The sequence below is a fragment of the Hippopotamus amphibius genome, chromosome 1 (assembly GCF_030028045.1).
Source record: "Hippopotamus amphibius kiboko isolate mHipAmp2 chromosome 1, mHipAmp2.hap2, whole genome shotgun sequence".
Taxonomy (NCBI): domain Eukaryota; kingdom Metazoa; phylum Chordata; class Mammalia; order Artiodactyla; family Hippopotamidae; genus Hippopotamus; species Hippopotamus amphibius.
In genome coordinates, this window is record NC_080186.1 from 51,022,714 (window position 1) to 51,042,014 (window position 19,301).

The 19,301-nt window shown below is 37.5% G+C and overlaps 1 pseudogene; it reads left to right on the forward strand.

Annotated features, from left to right (window-relative positions):
• The first annotated feature begins 547 nt into the window (after positions 1-547).
• On the forward strand, positions 548-18,869 carry LOC130859320 (bridging integrator 3-like; annotated as a pseudogene).
• Positions 18,870-19,301: the final 432 nt, after the last annotated feature.

Genomic DNA, 19,301 nt, shown 5'->3' on the forward strand with positions numbered 1-19,301 from the left:
CTAAATGAGATACAGCTTATAAACACAATGTCCAGCACACAATAAATGTGATTTCTCACTCCCTAGTAAGACTGACCATGGCACTCCATTCAGAAGAGAAAGAAAAGCCTATGCTAGACACTATGATTTGTAGGAATTGGAAATATATACATATTTGGAAGGGGAGGAGGATGGAGCTCAGAAGAGTAACATTTAAGTACAAGGTATGTAAGCACATCATGCTCCTGATAGTTCAGAGCCAGAATAGAACCCAAGAGTTCTAGGGTTGCTGCTAAGACTTAGTGACTCAAAGCCAGGAGCCTCAGAGTCCCACACATTCTGGTCTAGATAGGACAGAAAAATCTATAGACCGGCAGTGGTGCCAATCTCTGTCCCTAGGAAAAAGTCTCTCCATTCATTTATTTATTCATTCATTCACCAAATATTAACTAAACACTTGTATATATGGTAATTGTGCAGGATACTGAGTTATAGCAGTGAGTGAAACATGAAAATTTCTTCCCTCTTGGACTTACATTTTAGTAGGGAGATGCAGGCAATAGACAAGATGGTTTGTCAGATGGTGATAAGCACTGAGGAGGAAAATAAGTCCAAAAAGGAGGGTAAGAGATGTAAGAAAAGAGCCCCCCCTCCCCGCCACCGACCACAATTTTAAGTAGGGTAGCTAATGTATCTCTCACAAAGGTGGGACCATAAAGCAAAGATCCAGAGAGTAAGGAAGATGAAAATCTGGGGAAAGAACACTCTAAGAAGAAGGCCTGGCTTCAAAGCTCTCTGTGATCTGGCTCCAACTAAGCAAAACAGTAGTATTGGAATAACTCTCTTCACAGTTCCTCGACAACATTTGCCAATCCAGTCAAGAAGGTGTTTAAGCAACAATATTTGACCCCCAGAGTTTAAATAGAGCCCAGCAAGATGTCTGAGAACATCTCAAAAGCCCATTTAGCTCAATATCTCCATTACCAGGTATTTATTAAACCCTTACTATATGGCAGGCAGTGTCATTACTGCTGAGAACAACTCCTCGATGAATAAGTAGATAGGATCTCCTATCCTTAAGGAACTGACTTTCCTTAGGGAGGAGAGGAGACAGACATTAAACAAAGTTGACAATCTCATTACAAGTTGTGATGAATCTGATGAAGGAAGGAAACAAGGAAGAGCCTGAGGTAGAGACTGGCAGGGTGAGGAGCTAGTTTATGTAGGATGAAAGAAGAGGGATTTGGAGAAGATGAAACTGAAACTGATTCAGCAGTGTGGGAGTGGAACTGGGAGCCTGTGCAAAGGTGTAGGGCCTAGGGCACTTGGGAAAAGAGTGGAATTACTGCAACTTTCTTCAATACTTGACAAATAGATTTGGATGCATCTAAAATGATCTCCAAGCAGCGCTATTCAACAATAGCCAAGAGCTAGAAACAATCCAAAAGTTCATCAGCTGATGAATGGACCAACAAAATGTGGACTATGCATACAATGGAATATTATTCAGCCATGTAAAGGAATGAAGTACTGATTCATGCTGCAATGTGGGTGAATTTTGAAAACCTGATGCTAAGTGAGAGAAGATGCCAGCTATGAAAGGCTGCAAATTGTATGATTCTATTTATGTAAAAACCTTCAAACAGACAAATCTGTAGAGACCAAGAGGAGACTAGCCAGGAACTAAGGGGAGGGGGAAATGGGAAGTGACTACTAACAGATATGGGGTTTCCATTTAGGGTAAATAAAAAGTTATGGACCTAGATAATGGTGATGGTTGCATAACATTGTGAATGTACTTAATGCCACTGAACTGTACACTTCAAATTGTTAAAATGATAAATTGTATGTACATTTTACCTCAATAAAAAGATGTAGTAAAGAAATGATATCAAAGGCAGATCTTTCTGTAACAACTGTTTAACTTTCCAGTTTATCAGACATTTTACATTTCAGGTCACATGCTAGGAAAGCAAATGGATAGCAGAAATAGGTGGATCACATTTTCTGTGCCTCCCAAACCACTTCCTTTCTCTTATGCATTTGAAACTACAAAAAAAAAAAAAAATGATTTCCCGCCTTCTCTCTTAAAAAACATGTGTACAGGGAAAAACTGTACCACTTTACAGTTGCTCCATAAATAGTGAATGCCAGAGGAAATAATATATCATATAGCAGCTGCTTATGCTTCATATCTTCTGTGGGTTCTCAGAAGCCTCTCCCAGGTCTCACTGGTTTTGTTCTTATTGAAGGGATTTCTTTTTCAGAATGTGTGCTTCTAATTAATAATTTTAAGGTCAACATCACTCCTGACGGGTACCATAAATGTTCAACAAATATGACTAAACCATGCCTGGCTTCCTACTTTTATTTTCCAGCATTTGTCAGAAAGCATACTAGCAGGAGATCAAATGCTCAGGTTGAACTTCATGGTAGATATAGAGGTAAAGATCCAACATCTTTCAAGAAGGGAGCATGCAAAAATATTAACCCTTTAGAGAATGGACATGATGTCTCATTGATTCATATGTTCTAGGGCACCTTCCTATGCACTAGCATGGAGCTATGGAGAAAGCACAGGCTTTGGAGTCAGACAGGTGTTTTCAAATCCCAGTTCATCCACTCAGCTAACTGTTGGACAATGGGCAAACAACTAAATTTCATTGAACTACAATTTTCTCATCTATTAAATGGGGATGGTTGTTAAAAGAAGTAAAATTATGTATCGAAAGAAACTAACACAGCATTATAGCTCATAGAAAACATTCAATAAAAGGAATATTGATTACACAATAAAAATAATTAATATTGGCCACAGCAAAAACCAGAAACTGCTTTTCAGGGAAGAAAGTGAGCAGTTGTTTGAAGTGGTGATTCACCAATGTAGAGAAGACAAGGACCAACTTTAGCCAAACCCAATTTCCTTAATGGATATAAGCCTAGTCCAATTGCCTGTTTCTTCTTGTGTGAGTTTTGGAAAATTGTGTCTTTCAACTTATTGGTCTATCTCATCTTGGTTATCACCTTTGTGGGAATAGAATTGTCCATAGTATTACTTCCTTAACCTTTTAATGTCCATAGGATCTGTAGTAATGTCTCCTCTTTCAAAATAGACTGTTCAGATTGAGGAAGATTAAGAGAGAAGGAATATTTGGAGGGAGGATCATCAAATCCCCAGTTTTGAACTGATTAAATTGAAGATATGTATAAAACATCTAAATGGAAAAGTTGAGTATCAGTAGAATAAACAAGGTACAGTTTAGTATGTCCTGTTAGCCTGTCATTATGAAAAAGAGGGCGGGATGAACTATATCAAATACCGCTGTAGAGAAACAAAAATATGGATAAGGTCTAAACTTTCAATTGAGCAATCTTGGAATTATCGGTGTTGTTGACAAGAACAGTTTCATTGGAGTTCTGGCTCAAAAACTTGATTAGAGTGGATTCAGACAAAGTGAGAGGAGAAGAATTGGAGACTGAGGAAAAGTAAACTTAACAGGAGTGAATTAGTTTGAGTCCTCTGAGAAGCAGAATCCAAGATGAAATTAAATGTGCAAGGATTTTATTAGAAAACAAACTTGTGTTGGGGAAAATGGGAAGAGAGCTTAAAAAGATTGGGATAGTCCTTTGGCTGCTTGTAAGTCTGACTCTGCATGAAGGAGAAAGGTATTGAAGGTTGGATGGACACATCATAGACTGCCATGCAGCTGAAGGACATCTCCACAAGGCTATCAGAAAGTCTTTGAGCCAAAGGCATTAGAATAGTCTTATTTAGTGGACTAAACATACTTGTGTTAGTGTTCCTGCTATACCCAGCCACTGACTAAGAGTAGCTTGTGTAAAACATGGCCTTGATGCAAATGTAGAGGTAGATTTCAGAGCATAGTGATTGGATTCTTGGTCAATTACATTCCCTGTAGTTGGAGGTCACCAGATGCATTCTCATAGCCATCATAGGATTTTTTTTTTCTATAAAAGCGGAGAGGGAAATACATGGAGGAAACTATATTCTCTTTTTAAGGTGTGAAAATTTACATGTCTGTATGATTATGAAAATTGATGATGTAGGAAATAAAGTGGAGAAGTGCTGGAGCTATTCTTGGGTAGGTGACAGAAAATGGGACCTGGTTTAAAAGTGGAGGGGTTGAGGTCTGTAGGGTACATGAAGATTTTATGCATCAAAAGAAAAGCTAAAGAAGAAACAGGTGAATATATTTTCTGATATAAATTTGTTAAAGTTATCTTCTGCTTGTTTCTTTCTTCTGAGGGAAAGAGTAATCAATGTCTAAGCTAAGAGGAAGTATGGGAGTAGGTGTAGTGGTTTGGGGAAAGAGAAAAAGGTGTAGAATAGTCACATAGAGTAGGAGGATGAGTGAATTTAGCATGATTACCAAGCAATTTCAAAGTTCTGCTTGAGTTTAATGATCATCAATTTAAAATGAGACCAACCAGCAGGGTTTTGGTTTTTCTCTAATCAGTTCTGCTGTGAGGATGTTGGAGAGTAGGTAGAGAATTTTATTTAACTGGGGTTGGTATTAAAAGTAAATTAAAAATTTTCCAATTTTATATTGTACTTAATTATATTTTTGTGAGTAACTTCTGACTGCAGTAGTTACATTAAGGTTAGAGAATATGGTCTGTATGATGACAGCTCTTTGAAACTGGTTGAGATTGCTTTATGGCCTAGGACAGTTTTTCATAAAGAGTCCACATGTGTTTAAACAGGACATGTGTTCTCTGACATTGATCCAAGACTGACATAAATAGATATAGATAGATAGATATAGATATTCATTAGATCAAATTGTTGGATACATTGTTCAAATATTCTAGATCTTTACAGAACTTTGTGCTTAATTTTTCACAGATAATTTTGTTATAATATTCTAATAGGTCATAAGTTTAACTATTTCTATCTGAAGTTTCACTTTCTTTTTTGCTTTTTATTATTTTGAGATTAAGTCCATATAGATTTAGAATCATTAAAATTACCAGGGAATTAAAACCTTTACTACTTTATAGTAACCTTTTCTATTTTTAAAAATGCTTTGGACTTTCACATCAGTTTTATTTAATTTTGACATAACTGATATAAATTTCTTTTGGCTAGCATTTTCCTAAGAAATCTCATTCCTTCCATTTCATTTCAACCTTTCAGTGTCCGTATGCTTTACTTATATCACTCATAAACAAGAAGTATTGGTATTTTAAAAGATCCAATATGACAAATTTTGCTTTCACTTAGAGATTTTAATCCTTTCATATTTATCATAGTTATTGATATATTTGCATTTTTAGCATTTTTGTACTTATTAATTTACTTCTATATACTTGCCTTCTTTTTCTTGCTTTCTTTTGGACAGACCTTTTTTTTTTTTAAATCTTGTACCATTTTCCTCCTCCTAATTTTGAAATGATATAATCTGTTTCTATTATTTTTTGTGGTCAACCTTGAAATTTAAATATTTATGCTTCAGAAAGTTTGAATTATATTAATGTCTTTACCTTGCTCCTGAATAATATAAACATCTTAAAATATTCTAATGGTTTACCTCTTGGTTTACATGGTGTCTTTTATAATATTTTAGTTTCAACTAGTCATTTTAAATCCACAAGTTGAAAATTATTAATTATGCTTTATGGAGGCAATATTTTTTTTTTATTTTCCACATGTTAACCATGTATTTGCTCACTATTCCTCCTTCTATTTACAACTTTTCTTGTGAGACTGGTCTTTTATTTTTTTTCCTGAAATGCATCTTTATAGGTCCCTTTATTGAAGATCTGTTGGTGGTAAACCTACTCAGCTTTGTTTACTTGAAAGCTATTTACCCTTGATCTTGAAAAATAGTTTACTGGGCATACAACTCTTTAAGTTTCCAGGTATTTTCTCTTAGCATTCTACATATATTGTATTCCCATGGTTTTTTAGTTTCTGATATGGATTTTGAGAAGCTTAATGTCAGTTTAATTATTGTTCCCTTGAAGATAAGTTAACTATTTACTCTTAAGACTGATCCACTTTACTGTACAGCAGAAACTAACACAATGTTGTAAATCAACTATACTAAAAAAAAAAAATATATCAGTCTTTATCCTTGGTATTCTTTTGTACTACTATGAGATGTCTAAGAGTAGATTTATTTATCCAGCTTGGGATCCATTGGTCTGCTGTCATCAGGTTGAAAAAGATTCTTAGTAATTATCTCTTCAAATATTCTTTCTTCTCCAATTTTATATCATATTTTGGGAGAACTATAATTAGAAATGTATTAGACCTCCTCATTTTATTCTCCAGTTTTCATAAACTCTTTTATGTTGCCTGTAGCTTAGCTTGTATTGCATAGTGGGTAATTTCATTAGGTGCTTCTCCTGTTCATTCATTCTTTAGCTATCTTACAGTATACTTAATGTATTGTTTAAATTTTTAATTTCAATTATTACATATTCAACATGTAGAATTTCTTTTTGACTCTTTTCCAGTCTTCTGGTTCATTTTTAGTAATAGCTCAACCTTTACTTGAAGTTCTTTCATTTCTTTAAACATATTGAAAATAATTCTATATGAGGTCTTTGGGAGTCAGTTTTTGCTGTGGGTGTTTTCTGTTGACCCTCACTCATGGTGGTTTTGCTTTGTGATTTGTATGCTTTGTGCTAAGTATGACTTGTGCATTTTTTATTGTGAAATTATGTTGACTGGGGCTTTATATTTGGGACTTCCATGGGATCTGGATTAAGGATGTGTTTTTCAAGAGGAATTGTTTTGCTTTCTTTAAGTGCTGGAAAGTACTCTTTACCTAGAATAGCTTTAAATTAAATTCTTAGGTTGTGGCTTTAGGACTGATGATACTGTTGATATGGACAACAATTCATATTGGAGATATTTTTTCTCCAAGGCTAAAAGAATTAACTCTCCATGTGGGGCATTTTCTTCTTTCTCCTTTTTTAGTTCACATTTTTATTAATAATTTAGTGATCTAGGAATTTCAGCTATTTTCAGAGTCTTTATTTCTAGTTTCCACCTTGCACTGGCCCCAGTTCTCATAATCTCACTATGGACACATAGTAGGTTGTAATAAATATTTGGGTCTACAAATAAACAAAGGGCAGTTACCTTTTTTTTTTTTTTTTTAGGGCAGTTACCTTTTAAAGTGTTTTCTTACCTGTCTAAATTCATGCTCTTACTTTATATCTCATCATTAAGAATTTTGCTTATGGCCTTCTAATCTCAGTTCTACATTTACAAATATCCTTTTCCTTTTCTTGTTTTGTTCATTATTTCTAGGTGTTTTACACTGAGAGATTTGATAGGATTTCCAGTGCACCAGATTTATAGAACAAAATCACAGATTTTGTTTCTTGAATCTGCTTTTAAACCTATGTGTTTCCCTAGAAAATAATCACTTTCATCCAGAATTTCAAAATTTATTACAGTAGATTATACAAATATTATTTGTAGTAATTTCCCCTGTAACTTTAAGACATTTGTCTCCATTTCATTCCTAATTTTATATGTTTTGTTTTATCCCATTTATTTTTTCTAGAAAAAATAGTGGCTCATTTATTTCATTTATTTCTTTATTTTAAGCTCTTTATTGGAATATAATTGCTTTACACTGTTGTGCCAGTTTTTGCTGTAAAACAAAGTGAATCAGCTGTATTTATATATATATCCCCATATCCCCTCCCTCCTGAAACTTTCTCCCGCCCTCCCTATCCCAGCCCTCTAAGTCATCACCCATCATCGAGTTGATCCCCATGTGTTATACAGCAGCTTCCCACTAGCTATCTATTTTAATTTGGTAGGTATATATGTCAGTGCTACTCTCTAACTTCGTCCAAGCTTCCCCTTCATCCCACCCCAGGTCCTCAAGTCTGTTCTCTAAAACTACATCTTTATTCTTGCCCTGTCACTGGATTCATCAGTACCATTTTTTTAGATTCCATATATATAACTTAGCATATGGTATTTGTTTTTCTCTTTCTGGCATACTTCACTCTGTATGACAGACTCTAGGACCATCCACCTCACTACAAATAAGTCAATTTCTTTCCTTTTTATGGTTGAATAATATTCCATTGTATATATGTGCCGCATCTTTGTTATCCATTCACATGTTGATGGACATTTAGCTTGCTTCCATGAACTCGCTATTGTAAATAGTGCTGCAGTGAACATTTTGGTTACCTGTTTCTTTTTGGATTATGGTTTTCTCAGGTTATATGCCCAGGAGTGGGATTGCTGGGTCATATGGTAGTTCTATATTTAGTTTTTTAAGGAATCTCCATACTGTTTTCCACAGTGGCTCTATCAATTTACATTCCCACCAGCAATGCAAGAGCATTCCTTTTTCTTTGCACCCTCTCCAGCATTTATTGTTTCTAGACTTTTTGATGATGGCCATTCTGACAAGTGTGAGGTGATACCTCATTGTGGCTTTCACTTGCATTTCTCTGATGATTAGTGATGTTGAGCATCTTTTCATGTGTTTGTTGGCCATCTGCATGTCTTCTTTGGAGAAATATCTATTTAGGTCTTCCACCCATTTTTAGATTGGGTTTTTTGCTTTTTTGGTATTAAGCTGCATGGGCCGCTTGTCTATTTTGGAGATCAATCCTTTTCAGTTGCTTCATTGGCACATATTTTCTCCCATTCTGAGGGTTGTCTTCTTGTCTTGTTTATTGTTTCTTTTGCTGTGTGAAAGTTTTTAATTTTCATTAAGTCCCATTTGCTTATTCTTGATTTTATTTCCATTATTCTAGGAGGTAGGTCAAAAAGGATCTTGCTTTGATTTATGTCATAGAGGGTTCTGCCTATGTTTTCCTCTCAGAGTTTTATAGTGCCTGGCCTTATATTTAGGTCTTTAATCCATTTTGAGTTTATTTTTGTATATGGTGTTAGGAATTGTTCTAATTTCATTCTTTTACATGTTGCTGTCCAATTTTCCCAGCACCACTTATTGAAGAGGCTGTCTTTTTTCCATTGTATATTCTCGCCTCCTTTGTCAAAGATAAGGTGCGTGGATTTATCTCTGGGCTCTCCATTCTGTTCCATTGATCTATATTTCTGTGTTTGTGCCAGTACCATACTGTCTTGATCACCGTCAGCTTGTAGTATAGTTTGAAGTCAGGGAGCCTGATTCCTCCAGCTTCATCTTTCCTTCTCAAGATTGCTTTGGCTATTCGGGGTCTTTTGCATTTCCATTCAAATCATAAGATTTCTTGTTATAGTTTTGTGAAAAATGCCATTGGTAATTTGATAGGGATTGTGTTGAATCTGTAAATTGCTTTGGGTAGTATAGTCATTTTCACAATATTGATTCTTCCAATCCAAGAACATGGTATGTCTCTCCATATGTTTTTATCATCTCTGATTTCTTTCATCAGTATCTTATAGTTTTCTGCATACAGGTCTTTTGCCTCCTTAGGCAGGTTTATTCATAGGTATTTTATTCTTGTTGTTGCAATGGTAAATGGGATTTTTTTTTTAATTTCTCTTTCTGATTTTTCATTGTTAGTGTATGGGAATGCAAGAGATATCTGTGTATTAATTTTTTATCCTGCTATACCTTACTAAATTTATCAATTAGTGCTAGCAGATTTCTGGTAGCTTCTTTAGGGTTTTCTATGTATAATATCAGGTCATCTGCAAAGAGTGACAATTTTACTTCTTTTCCAATTTGGATTCCTTTTATATTGTCTTCTTCTCTGATTGCTATGGCTAAAACTTCCAAAACTATGTTGAATAATAGTGGTGAGAGTGGGCACCCTTGTGTTGTTCCTGTTCTTAGAGGGAATACTTTCAGTTTTTTCACCTTTTAGAATGATGTTGACTGTTGGTTTGTTATATATGGCTTTTATTATCTTGAGGTAACTTCCTTCTATGCCTACTTTCTGGATAGTTTTTATTATAATTGGATGTTGAATTTTGTCAAAAGATTTTTCTGCTTCTATTGAGATGATCATATGGTTTTTATCCTTCAGTTTTTAATATGATGTATCACATTGATTGATTTGCATTTACTGTAGAATCCTTGCATCCCGGGGATAAACCCCACTTGATCATGGTGTATGATCTTTTTAATGTGCTGTTGGATTCTGTTAACTAGTATTTTTTTGAGGATTTTTGCATTTATATTCATCAGTAATATTGGCCTGTAATTTTCTTTTTTTGTGACATCTTTGCCTGGTTTTGGTATCAGGGTGATGGTGGCCTCATAGAATGAGTTTGGGAGTGTTCCTCCTTCTGCTATATTTTGGAAGAGTTTGAGAAGGATAGGTGTTAGCTCTTCTCGAAATGTTTGATAGAAATCCCTGCGAATCCATCTGGATCTGTGTTTTTGTTTGTTGAGAGATTTTTAATCAGAGTCTCAATTTCCGTACTTGTGATTGGTCTGTTCATATTTTCTATTTCTTCCTGGTTCAGTCTCGGAAGGTTGTATTTTTCTAAGAATGTATCCATTTCTTCCAGGTTATTGAATTTATTGGCACATAGTTGCTTGTAGTAGTCTCTCATGATCTTTTGTATTTCTGTGGTGTTAGTTGTTATGTCTCTTTTTTCATTTCTAATTCTGTTGATTTGTGTCTTCTCCCTTTTTTTCCTGATGAGTCTGGCTAATGGTTTATCAATTTTCTTTATCTTCTCAAAGAACCAGCTTTTAGTTTCATTGATCTTTGCTCATTTCCTTCATTTGTTTTTCATTTATTTCTGCTCTGATCTTTATGATATCTTTCCTTCTGCTCACTGTGGGGTTTCTTTTTTCTTCTTTCTCTAATTATTTTAAGTATAAGATTAAGTTGTTTATTTGATATTTCTCTTGTTTCTTGAGCCAGGACTGTATTGCTATAAACTTCCTTCTTAGAACTGCTTTTGCTGAATCCCATAGGTTTTGGGTGGATGTGTTTTGTCATTTGTTTCTAGATTTTTTTGCTTTCCTCTTTGATTTCTTTAGTGATTTCTTGGTTGTTTAATTGTGTATTGTTTAGCCTTGATGTGTTTGTATTTTTTATAGTTTTTTTTTCCTGTAATTGATATCTAGTCTCATGGCATTGTGGTCAGAGAAGGTGCTTGATATGATTTCAATTTTCTTGAATTTACCAAGGCTTGATTTGTGACCCAAGATGTGATCTATCCTGGGGAATGTTCCATGTGCACTTGAGAAGAAAGTGTATTCTGTAGTATTTGGATGGAATGTTCTATAAGTATCAATTAAGTTGAGATGGTCTAATGTGTCATTTAAAGCTTGTGTGTCCTTTTTTATTTTCTGTTTGGATGATCTGTCCATTGTTGTAAGTGGGGTATTAAAGTCTCCTAGTATTTTTGTGTTACTGTCAATTTCCCCTTTTATGGCTTTTAGCATTTGCCTTATGTATTGAGGTGCTCCTATGTTGGGGGCATAGATATTTACCATTGTGTTATGTTCTTCTTGAATGGATCCCTTGATCATTATGTAGTGTCCTTCCTTGTCTCTTGTAATAGTCTTTACTTTCAAGTCTAATTTGTCTGATATGAGTATTGCTACTCCAGCTTTCTTTTGACTTCCATTTGCATGGAATATCTTTTCCCATCCATTTACTTTCAGTCTGTATGTGTCTCTTGGTCTGAAGTGGGTTTCTTGTAGGCAGCATATAGAAGGGTCTTGTTTTTGTATCCATTCAGCCAGTCTGTGTTTTTTGGTTGGAGCATTTAATCCATTTACATTTAAAGTGATTATTGACATGTGTGTTCCGATTACCATTTTCTTAGTTGTTTTGGGTTTGTTTTTGTAGGTCTTTTCCTTCTCTTGTGTTTCCTGCTTAGAAAAGTTCCTGTAGCAATTGTCAGGCTGGCTTGGTGGTGCTGAATTCTCTTAACTTTTGCTTGTCTGTAAAGCTTTTGATTTCTCCATCAAATCTGAATGAGATTCTTGCTGGATAGAGTATTCTTGGCTGTAGGTTTCTCTCTTTCAGGACTTTCAGTATATCCTGCAATTCCCTTCTGGCCTGCAGAATTTCTGCAGAAAGATCAGCTGTTATCCTTATGGGTTTTCCCTTATATATCATTTGTTCCTTTTCTCTTGCTGCTTTTAATATTTTTTTCTTTGTGTTTAATTTTCATTAGTTTGATTAATGTGTGCCTTGGTGTATTTCTCCTTGCGTTTATTCTGAATGGGACTCTCAGTGCTTCTTGGATGTGATTAATTATTTCCTTTCCCATTCTGGGGAAAATTTCCACTATAATCTCTTGAAATATTTTCTCAGACCCTTTCTTGTTTTCTTCTTCTTCTTCTGGGATGCCTATGATTTGAATGTTGGTGTGCTTAATGTTGTCATCAAGGTCTCTGAGACTGTTTTCCATTCTTTTTATTCTTTTTTCTCTTTCCTGCTCTGTGGCAGTTATTTCCCCCAGTCTATCTTACAACTCACTTACTCATTCTTCTGCCTCAGTTATTCTGCTGCTTATACCATCTAGAGTATTTTTAATTTCGGTTATTTTGTTGTGCATTACTCTTTGTTTGCGCTTTAGTTCTTCTAAGTCCTTATTAACTGTTTCTTGTATTTTCTCTATTTTGTTGTTGAGATTTTGGATCATCTTTATTATCATTACTCTGAATTCTTTTTCAGGCAATTTCCCTATTTCCTCTTCATTTATTTGGTCTTGTGGGTTTTTTTCCTGCTGCTTTGCCTGCATGGTGTTTCTTTGATTTCTCATTTTGTGTAATTTATAGGATTTGCTGTCTCCTTTCCCTATGCTGCCTAGTAGTCTTGTTTCTGCCCTCTGCCCCCTGTGGTGGGTTTTGTCCAGTGTCTTGAGTAGGCTTCCTGGTGGGGGGATCTGGTGTTTGCTTTCCAGTGTTTGGCTTTGTGTCTTTTCTCTCTAATGAGCAGGGCCATGTCAGGTGGTGTGTTTCAGGGTATCTTTGAGGTTAATATGGCTTTAGGTAGTCTGTGTGCTGAAGGGTGGGTTTGTGTTCCTGTCTTGTTTGTAGTTTGATGTGAGGTGTCTAGCACTGGCAGTTGCAGACAGTTGGATGAAGCCAAGTCTTAGACTCTGATATGGGGCTCTGTGAGAGTTCTCTGCAGTTAATCTTCCCTGTGTCTGAGGACTCCCTAGTAGTGTAGCATCCTGGATTCATTGCTCCCTCCCCAGAGCCTCCTGCTTGACTTCTGATGGAGTAATCTGGACTTCAGAGGTTGCTTGTCCTGGCAATAAAGGGGTTTAAAGAAGACTGTCCAAGCCCCAGACTAATGGCAGAGTGTTGTGTCAAACAAATACTAAGTTAAGGAAACACATACATGTATAAGACACACAAATACTGAATCCAATAGAACATAAGGCACTAGAAATACCTGAAAGAAGAACCCCAGTATGCCATCAGACAATCAAAGAGAAAACCAACAGAAATTCAAAACCAACCCCGCCCCCCCCTCCCCCCCCCCCCACACACACAAACACAAATCCAGGGAGATTTTGAAAGCTAGGATCAAATATAATAAAGAGCAAGAGTACCATCAGACAGACTGAAGATTCTCAGAATGAAATCAGACAATTATAGTTAAAACTAAGATAAAGACAAACCCTAATAATAAAAACCAAAGCAATGTCATCTGGAGAATAAAGCAAGGAAAGAGAGCAGACTGATAATATTGCTTTTAAGTATATTAAGATAAAATAAACTAAAAAAGGATAGAAAACAGGGCAACAGAAGAGCATAGTATGACTGGAAATATGAAAAGAAAAAGAGAGAAATAGAAATGTATAAAAGATATAGATGAAAAGAAGGTTGGAGAGATACAGTCAGCACTACAAAAAACTTAGCTAGAAATAGAAATATATAAAAAATTTAAAAATAAAAATAGAATAAAAAATGTTATGAAATGTGTATATCCCTTATTACTGAGATCATAATTTAAAAAAAAGAAAAACAAAAAGAAATACCTAGAACTGACCCCAGAATGGACCAGATCAATAGAATTAATAATAATATTTCTGTTTCCTTGGGGTCTCAGCTATAAGTGTCCTTCTACCTGCCTTGGGCTTTTTGTATTACTCTGTGACCAGCAGAGCTTCCTTTATTGTTCATCTGTAAGTGCTGGTGTGTGGGGAGAGAGAGGGTACAATAGTGGTTCCTTTCCCTGGGAGTGAGTAAGCAGTGGCGCCCTGCCTGGGTCGCAGTGGCGCCCTGCCTGGGTCACAGTGGCTTGGGTGGCTCAGGCTGAGAGAGCAACTCCAACCATGACTCCTCCCCGCTGCTATGACTCCGCCGGGGTGCCTTGCCTGGGTCATGGCAGCTCAGTCGGTCATGGCACTGCCTGTTGCAGAGGGACACCAGCAGCTCAGGTGTAAACAGAATGTCTGCAGAGTTGGGCCACTCTGTGGACTTTTGGCTCTTGGCTGCAGACACTCTAAGCCAGCCCCACCCGGGGGGCCTTTGTTATCCCTGATTGCGTTAGCCAAGCCCAGAGGGGTTCTTCCTTTGTCCATCGCAGGCGCTGAGAGAGAGGCTACACCCCCAGCTCCTCCCCTGGCTCCTCCACCCTGCTTGTGACTCAGCAGTATCCAGTCGCTGCCATGACTGCCCAGCTTTCCACAGTAGGCACTCTCTGCTGTGGATTTCTTCCCTTCTGTCCTCTCAGTCCATCTCCCTGCTGCCAACAATGTTTCTCACCCTGAACCAGTTCTCTGGTTCCCACCTTCCAGCTCCCAGACCCCCTGTTCAGCTGTGAACCGATGTCTCAGTTCAGACACGCTGAGCCTTGGTGCAGACCCTCCGTGTGTTTCTCCCTCTTTCCCGTCTGCCACAGCTCAGCCACTTCACCCTCTTTAAACAGTCCCAAATGCTTCCCTTCTGACCCAGGGAAATTCCCCATTGGAGAAGGGGTTTCCCTGGCAGATAAGGGACATTTCCCTGAATTCAGCAATCTCCCCTCTATTTCAGATCCCCCCATCCTAGGGTGTGGGACCCATCCCTTTCCTTTCTTCTCCTCCTCATTCTCCTTTTCTTTTTTTTTTCCCTCTGTCCTACTCAGTTATGTCAGGATCTTTGCAGTCCTTTCTGGTGTCCGAGGTCGTTTGCTCTTGTTCAGCTGGTTCTCTGTAGGAATTCTTACTATATATTTTTTTGTTTTTATTTATATAACCTGCAAATTTTATACCTTTCTATTATGGTTTATTTCTTATTATTTTCATATTTATATATTTTTAATTTTCAAAAGACAATTTTGCAATTATAATTATCATTACTTGGACTTAATTTTAGGCTGTATGTGTTAGTATTCATTGCCAGTCTTTTCATATTAAACTTCCCTACTTTTGACTATTGAATTTTGATGTCTTTCTCCTTTGGATGAAGTATATCTTTAAGTAGGTTTTTAAGGAAAATTATTTGAAATAATATATCTCCAGAGACTTTATTAATGAGAATGTTAAATTTCTTTTGAGTGTGATAAAAATTCACAAAATAATAATGGCTTAGAAGTTTATTTCTTTTTTCTGTAAATTGTTAACAGTCGTATAATACAGTATAATAAAATAACATATTTTAAGGATTGCCTGAAGCCATGCTTTGCACATATTATCTCATTTAATCTTCACAAAAGCCTCTGAAGTGGAATTTAGCATTCTCTAATCTAGAACAGAAAACTGTAGCTCAAAGGGCAAAAGCATCTGTCTCAGTGCTGGTAAGCAACAGACCTGGGAGTTGAGGTCAGCAATTGCTACTGCAGCATAATGCCTCTGAGGAATTAAGTCATGTCGTAGACCAAAGGATAAAGTGCTATAGGGACAGAGCTGGGCAATTGGCAGTTGATAAATTCTTCCTGGGAAGACTCTTCCAAGGAAGCATCAGACAGCAGGTGATATTGCAAAACAGCCTTGAATAATTAATACAAATTTTCCTGGTGGGCAAGGAAGGAAAAATATTCTAGGCTTAGAAGATATGAAGTATGTAAGCTATGTAAGCTTTTGTTCCTTAAAGGAATTAACCTAAACTGTCTATTTCATTTCCAGACATGAAAAGGTGCTTAGCAAGGGCTTATTGTCTTAATTTTATTTAGTCATTCTCTTTGTTCCAAGTAGCAGACGTGCTCCTTGTCTCTCTATTATTGTTCTACCCTTTCTTCTTAGTAGGATAACCCTAGTTATTATGGAGGCAGCAGTGTGCCCAGATAAAAGACTATGTATGGTCCCCAGTCTCCCTTACAGCATGCAGACATAAACAGAATCTGCTGGAAGGACTTCTGGGAAAGTCCCATAAGTGATGGAGAGACACTGTCCCTTTTGCTCTTTACTCTATGATCTGATTCCTGATTAGAATCATATATTTATAGTCATGGGTCCAGTGGCTATCTGAGAACATGGGTCAGCTGTGAGAATGGATCCACATGGTAGTGACAATAAAATTGAAAGGCAGAAAGGGCTTGGGTCCCTGATGACAGTGTGAGGTCACCATACCAATCCTGAATGGCTATTTTAAAATATATTTTATGTGAAAAATTTTTCTTGTTTATGCCACTATTATTTCTATTCTCTGCTATGAACAGCCAAATACAATTTTTGACTGATATATCCCAAATTCAGCATCCTTTCCAGGAATGTAGGTGACTGGGGCACTTAAAAATAATTGTGGCTAGAAATTACTATTTGGAAAATGCACAGAAGTACCAAGAGAATTTCCCAGCTGGACCCCATTCCCAAGGTGGATCTCAAAGACAGTTTTACGCCAACTGTATAACCTGGAGGAATTCCAGAAGCCTTTCAGGAAGAGAAAGTGGCTGCTGTGGCTGCTGATACTGCTATACTTTAGTGGAAACTGAAAGGCTGGAATGATGACCTTTCAAGAAGAACAAATGTTATTAAATAATGGATTTTGTCCCACCTCCTATAACAGTCAAGAGCAAAAGGATGAAAAGGGAATCCTATTCTTCTATTAATAACTCCTCAGTCAGTCTCATGCTGACGAAGCAGAAAGCAACTGTAAAATTAGCAGTTTTGCCTGCAAATTAGCCTCTTGCAAAGCCATAAAAAGAGAAAAGGAATTAAGGAAAATTCTATTAATGGAGTCAAGGATGGAAAACCAAGAGTGATAGAGCATAAATAACCAGACAACTGATACTTATTTTTAGGAAGATATTATCCAGGTTTTAAATAGCTGTGTATGAGGAAGGTATTAATTTATAGCCCTTAGATCAGTGTCCTTTCTTAATGGCTCCTTGGAGCAAATCTATCAGAACTTGAAGAGCATAAGGTTTAGGTTGATATTAATAAAAGCTACCCCATCCACCCCTAGCTGAGATATTACTATTCCACTTTAGAATGGCAGTGCAGTAAGTGGAAAGAGGTTTAACTTTAGAGGCAGAAAAAGTTGGGGTTGACTCTGGCTCTGCCCCTTCACTAGCCTGGGGAAAGTCTTTCATCATTCTGTGCCTCTATTTTATCTTCTATTAAAGCAGATGGTGATTGTGCTTCATTGTGTTAAGAACATTAAATTAGGTACCATGCAAAGAATTTGGTCCCTAGTAGGTTGTTAGCAAATGTTAGCCCCTTTCTACTTTCCTTTCCTCATCAGAGGGCCAGGGACATCAAACCTTCTTGCAAACCTATGCAAAGCAGTTAAATTTAGCTCTGGGAAATTCTCCCCATAGGACGATCAGTCCCTACAGAGGAACTGAACATATTTTCATAATTTATGACTGGTCTTGGGAAACAGGCTCCCATTTGCACTATTATGAAAATGATAAATCAATATCCAATAGTGGGGGATAGTCTCAAGAAAGAAACCAAGACCTCTTTTACAAGAAAAAGGCAGGAGGTTCCATTTCCAACAAAGAACATACACAGGAGGAGACCCTTGAAATTGGTACAATTTGCTTCATTTGTAGCTTTGGTAGTTTCCACAGTCACAGGCATCTAATACTTAAATTCTAAGAGGAAGTGAGGAGTTTGGAGCTCTGTTGGAGAGCTTGGGTGAATCTTAAATCACTTCTGTTTTCTTAGTTCAAGAGTATTTTATATCTGAAACACATTTTCACTCCTAGGTCTAGAAAATTTTCCACTCTAAGTAAAACAAGTCTCCTTGAAAAAAAAAAAAAAGGAAAAAGGAGGACCGAGTTGCAGCTGAGGACACTGGCAGCAGGGCCACGTTCAGGACCATGAGCTGAATTCCTTCCAAGATTGTGCAGCAGTGGAGAGAGACATTGAAAGGAAATACAGAAAACTCCAGCAGCTGGAAGAGCAGACCAGGAGGCTGCCAAAGGACATGCAGAAGAGCCCCAGTGCTGACCTGGTCATCAAATCTGCTGTAAATATATCCTTAGACTTACTCTCTAATCCTTTCTGCCAGCAAGACCAGGACTTTCTGAACATGGTGACCACCCCTGAACATGGCCATGAAGTGGATGGAAACCTTCAACCAGGGAAAAGTAAATCAGATCTGAAAGACCTTGATTGAACTCTGAAAAAAATTTGATAGCATCTTCAGCATGGTGGTGAGAAGGTGGTGGGAAGTAGGCTTCCTATGTAGCAGGACTATAGTTGACTGCAGGCCAAAGTAGAGAAGTACGAGGAAAAGGAAAAGATGGGGCCGGTGCTGCCCAAACTCCATAAGGCCCCAGAAGAGGTCTGGCCTGTATACGACGACCTTGAAGCCAAGAACAAACAGCTTCTGGGTGAGCTCCCAAGGTTCTACAACAGTCAACTCTACTCCTTCCATCTCAGCTTTGAGTCTCTGATCCAAGAGCAGGTCAGGAAATGCATAAGATCTTTGGAGACTTGACCTAACATCTTGACCAGCCTGACCACCTGGATGAAGTTTGGGCAGCAGGAGTGGGAGAATGAGACCAAACTGAGGGAGCCCAGAGCCTCTCTATTGTTACTGATAACTAAATACCTGTTCCCCTCAGAAGATTCCTAGGATGGAGATCAGTCTCTCGAGCCTTTGCCCTTTTCAAGTTTAGGCTCAGACGTCAGCCTAGCAGAAGGCCCTCCGCTGGGAGATGTGTGGAGGCTGGCAGGTTGGAGACAGAGGCGGCTCCTGCCCTGCTCTCCAGCCCTTTGGAGTGAGCTTGGCACCAGGAACCCCAAGCAGGCTGCCGTCTCCCCACCCAATAGCAAGAGCCAGGAGACACAGGTAAACCGTGTAGCAAACTCCCAGAGGCTTTCTTGTTTCCAAACCGTCCAAAGCACATCCTGGCCTAGGGCCAGAGCAAGCTTCCAGTCTTCAATGGGTGTGAGTTTTGTCAGCTCACTTGTGGTCCTAGTCTTGCTTGAGTGGTTGAGATCACATTTACCTTCAAAAGAACTGTCGTGGGGCTCCACCCATCCTTGTTTCCTTTCCACTTCAAAG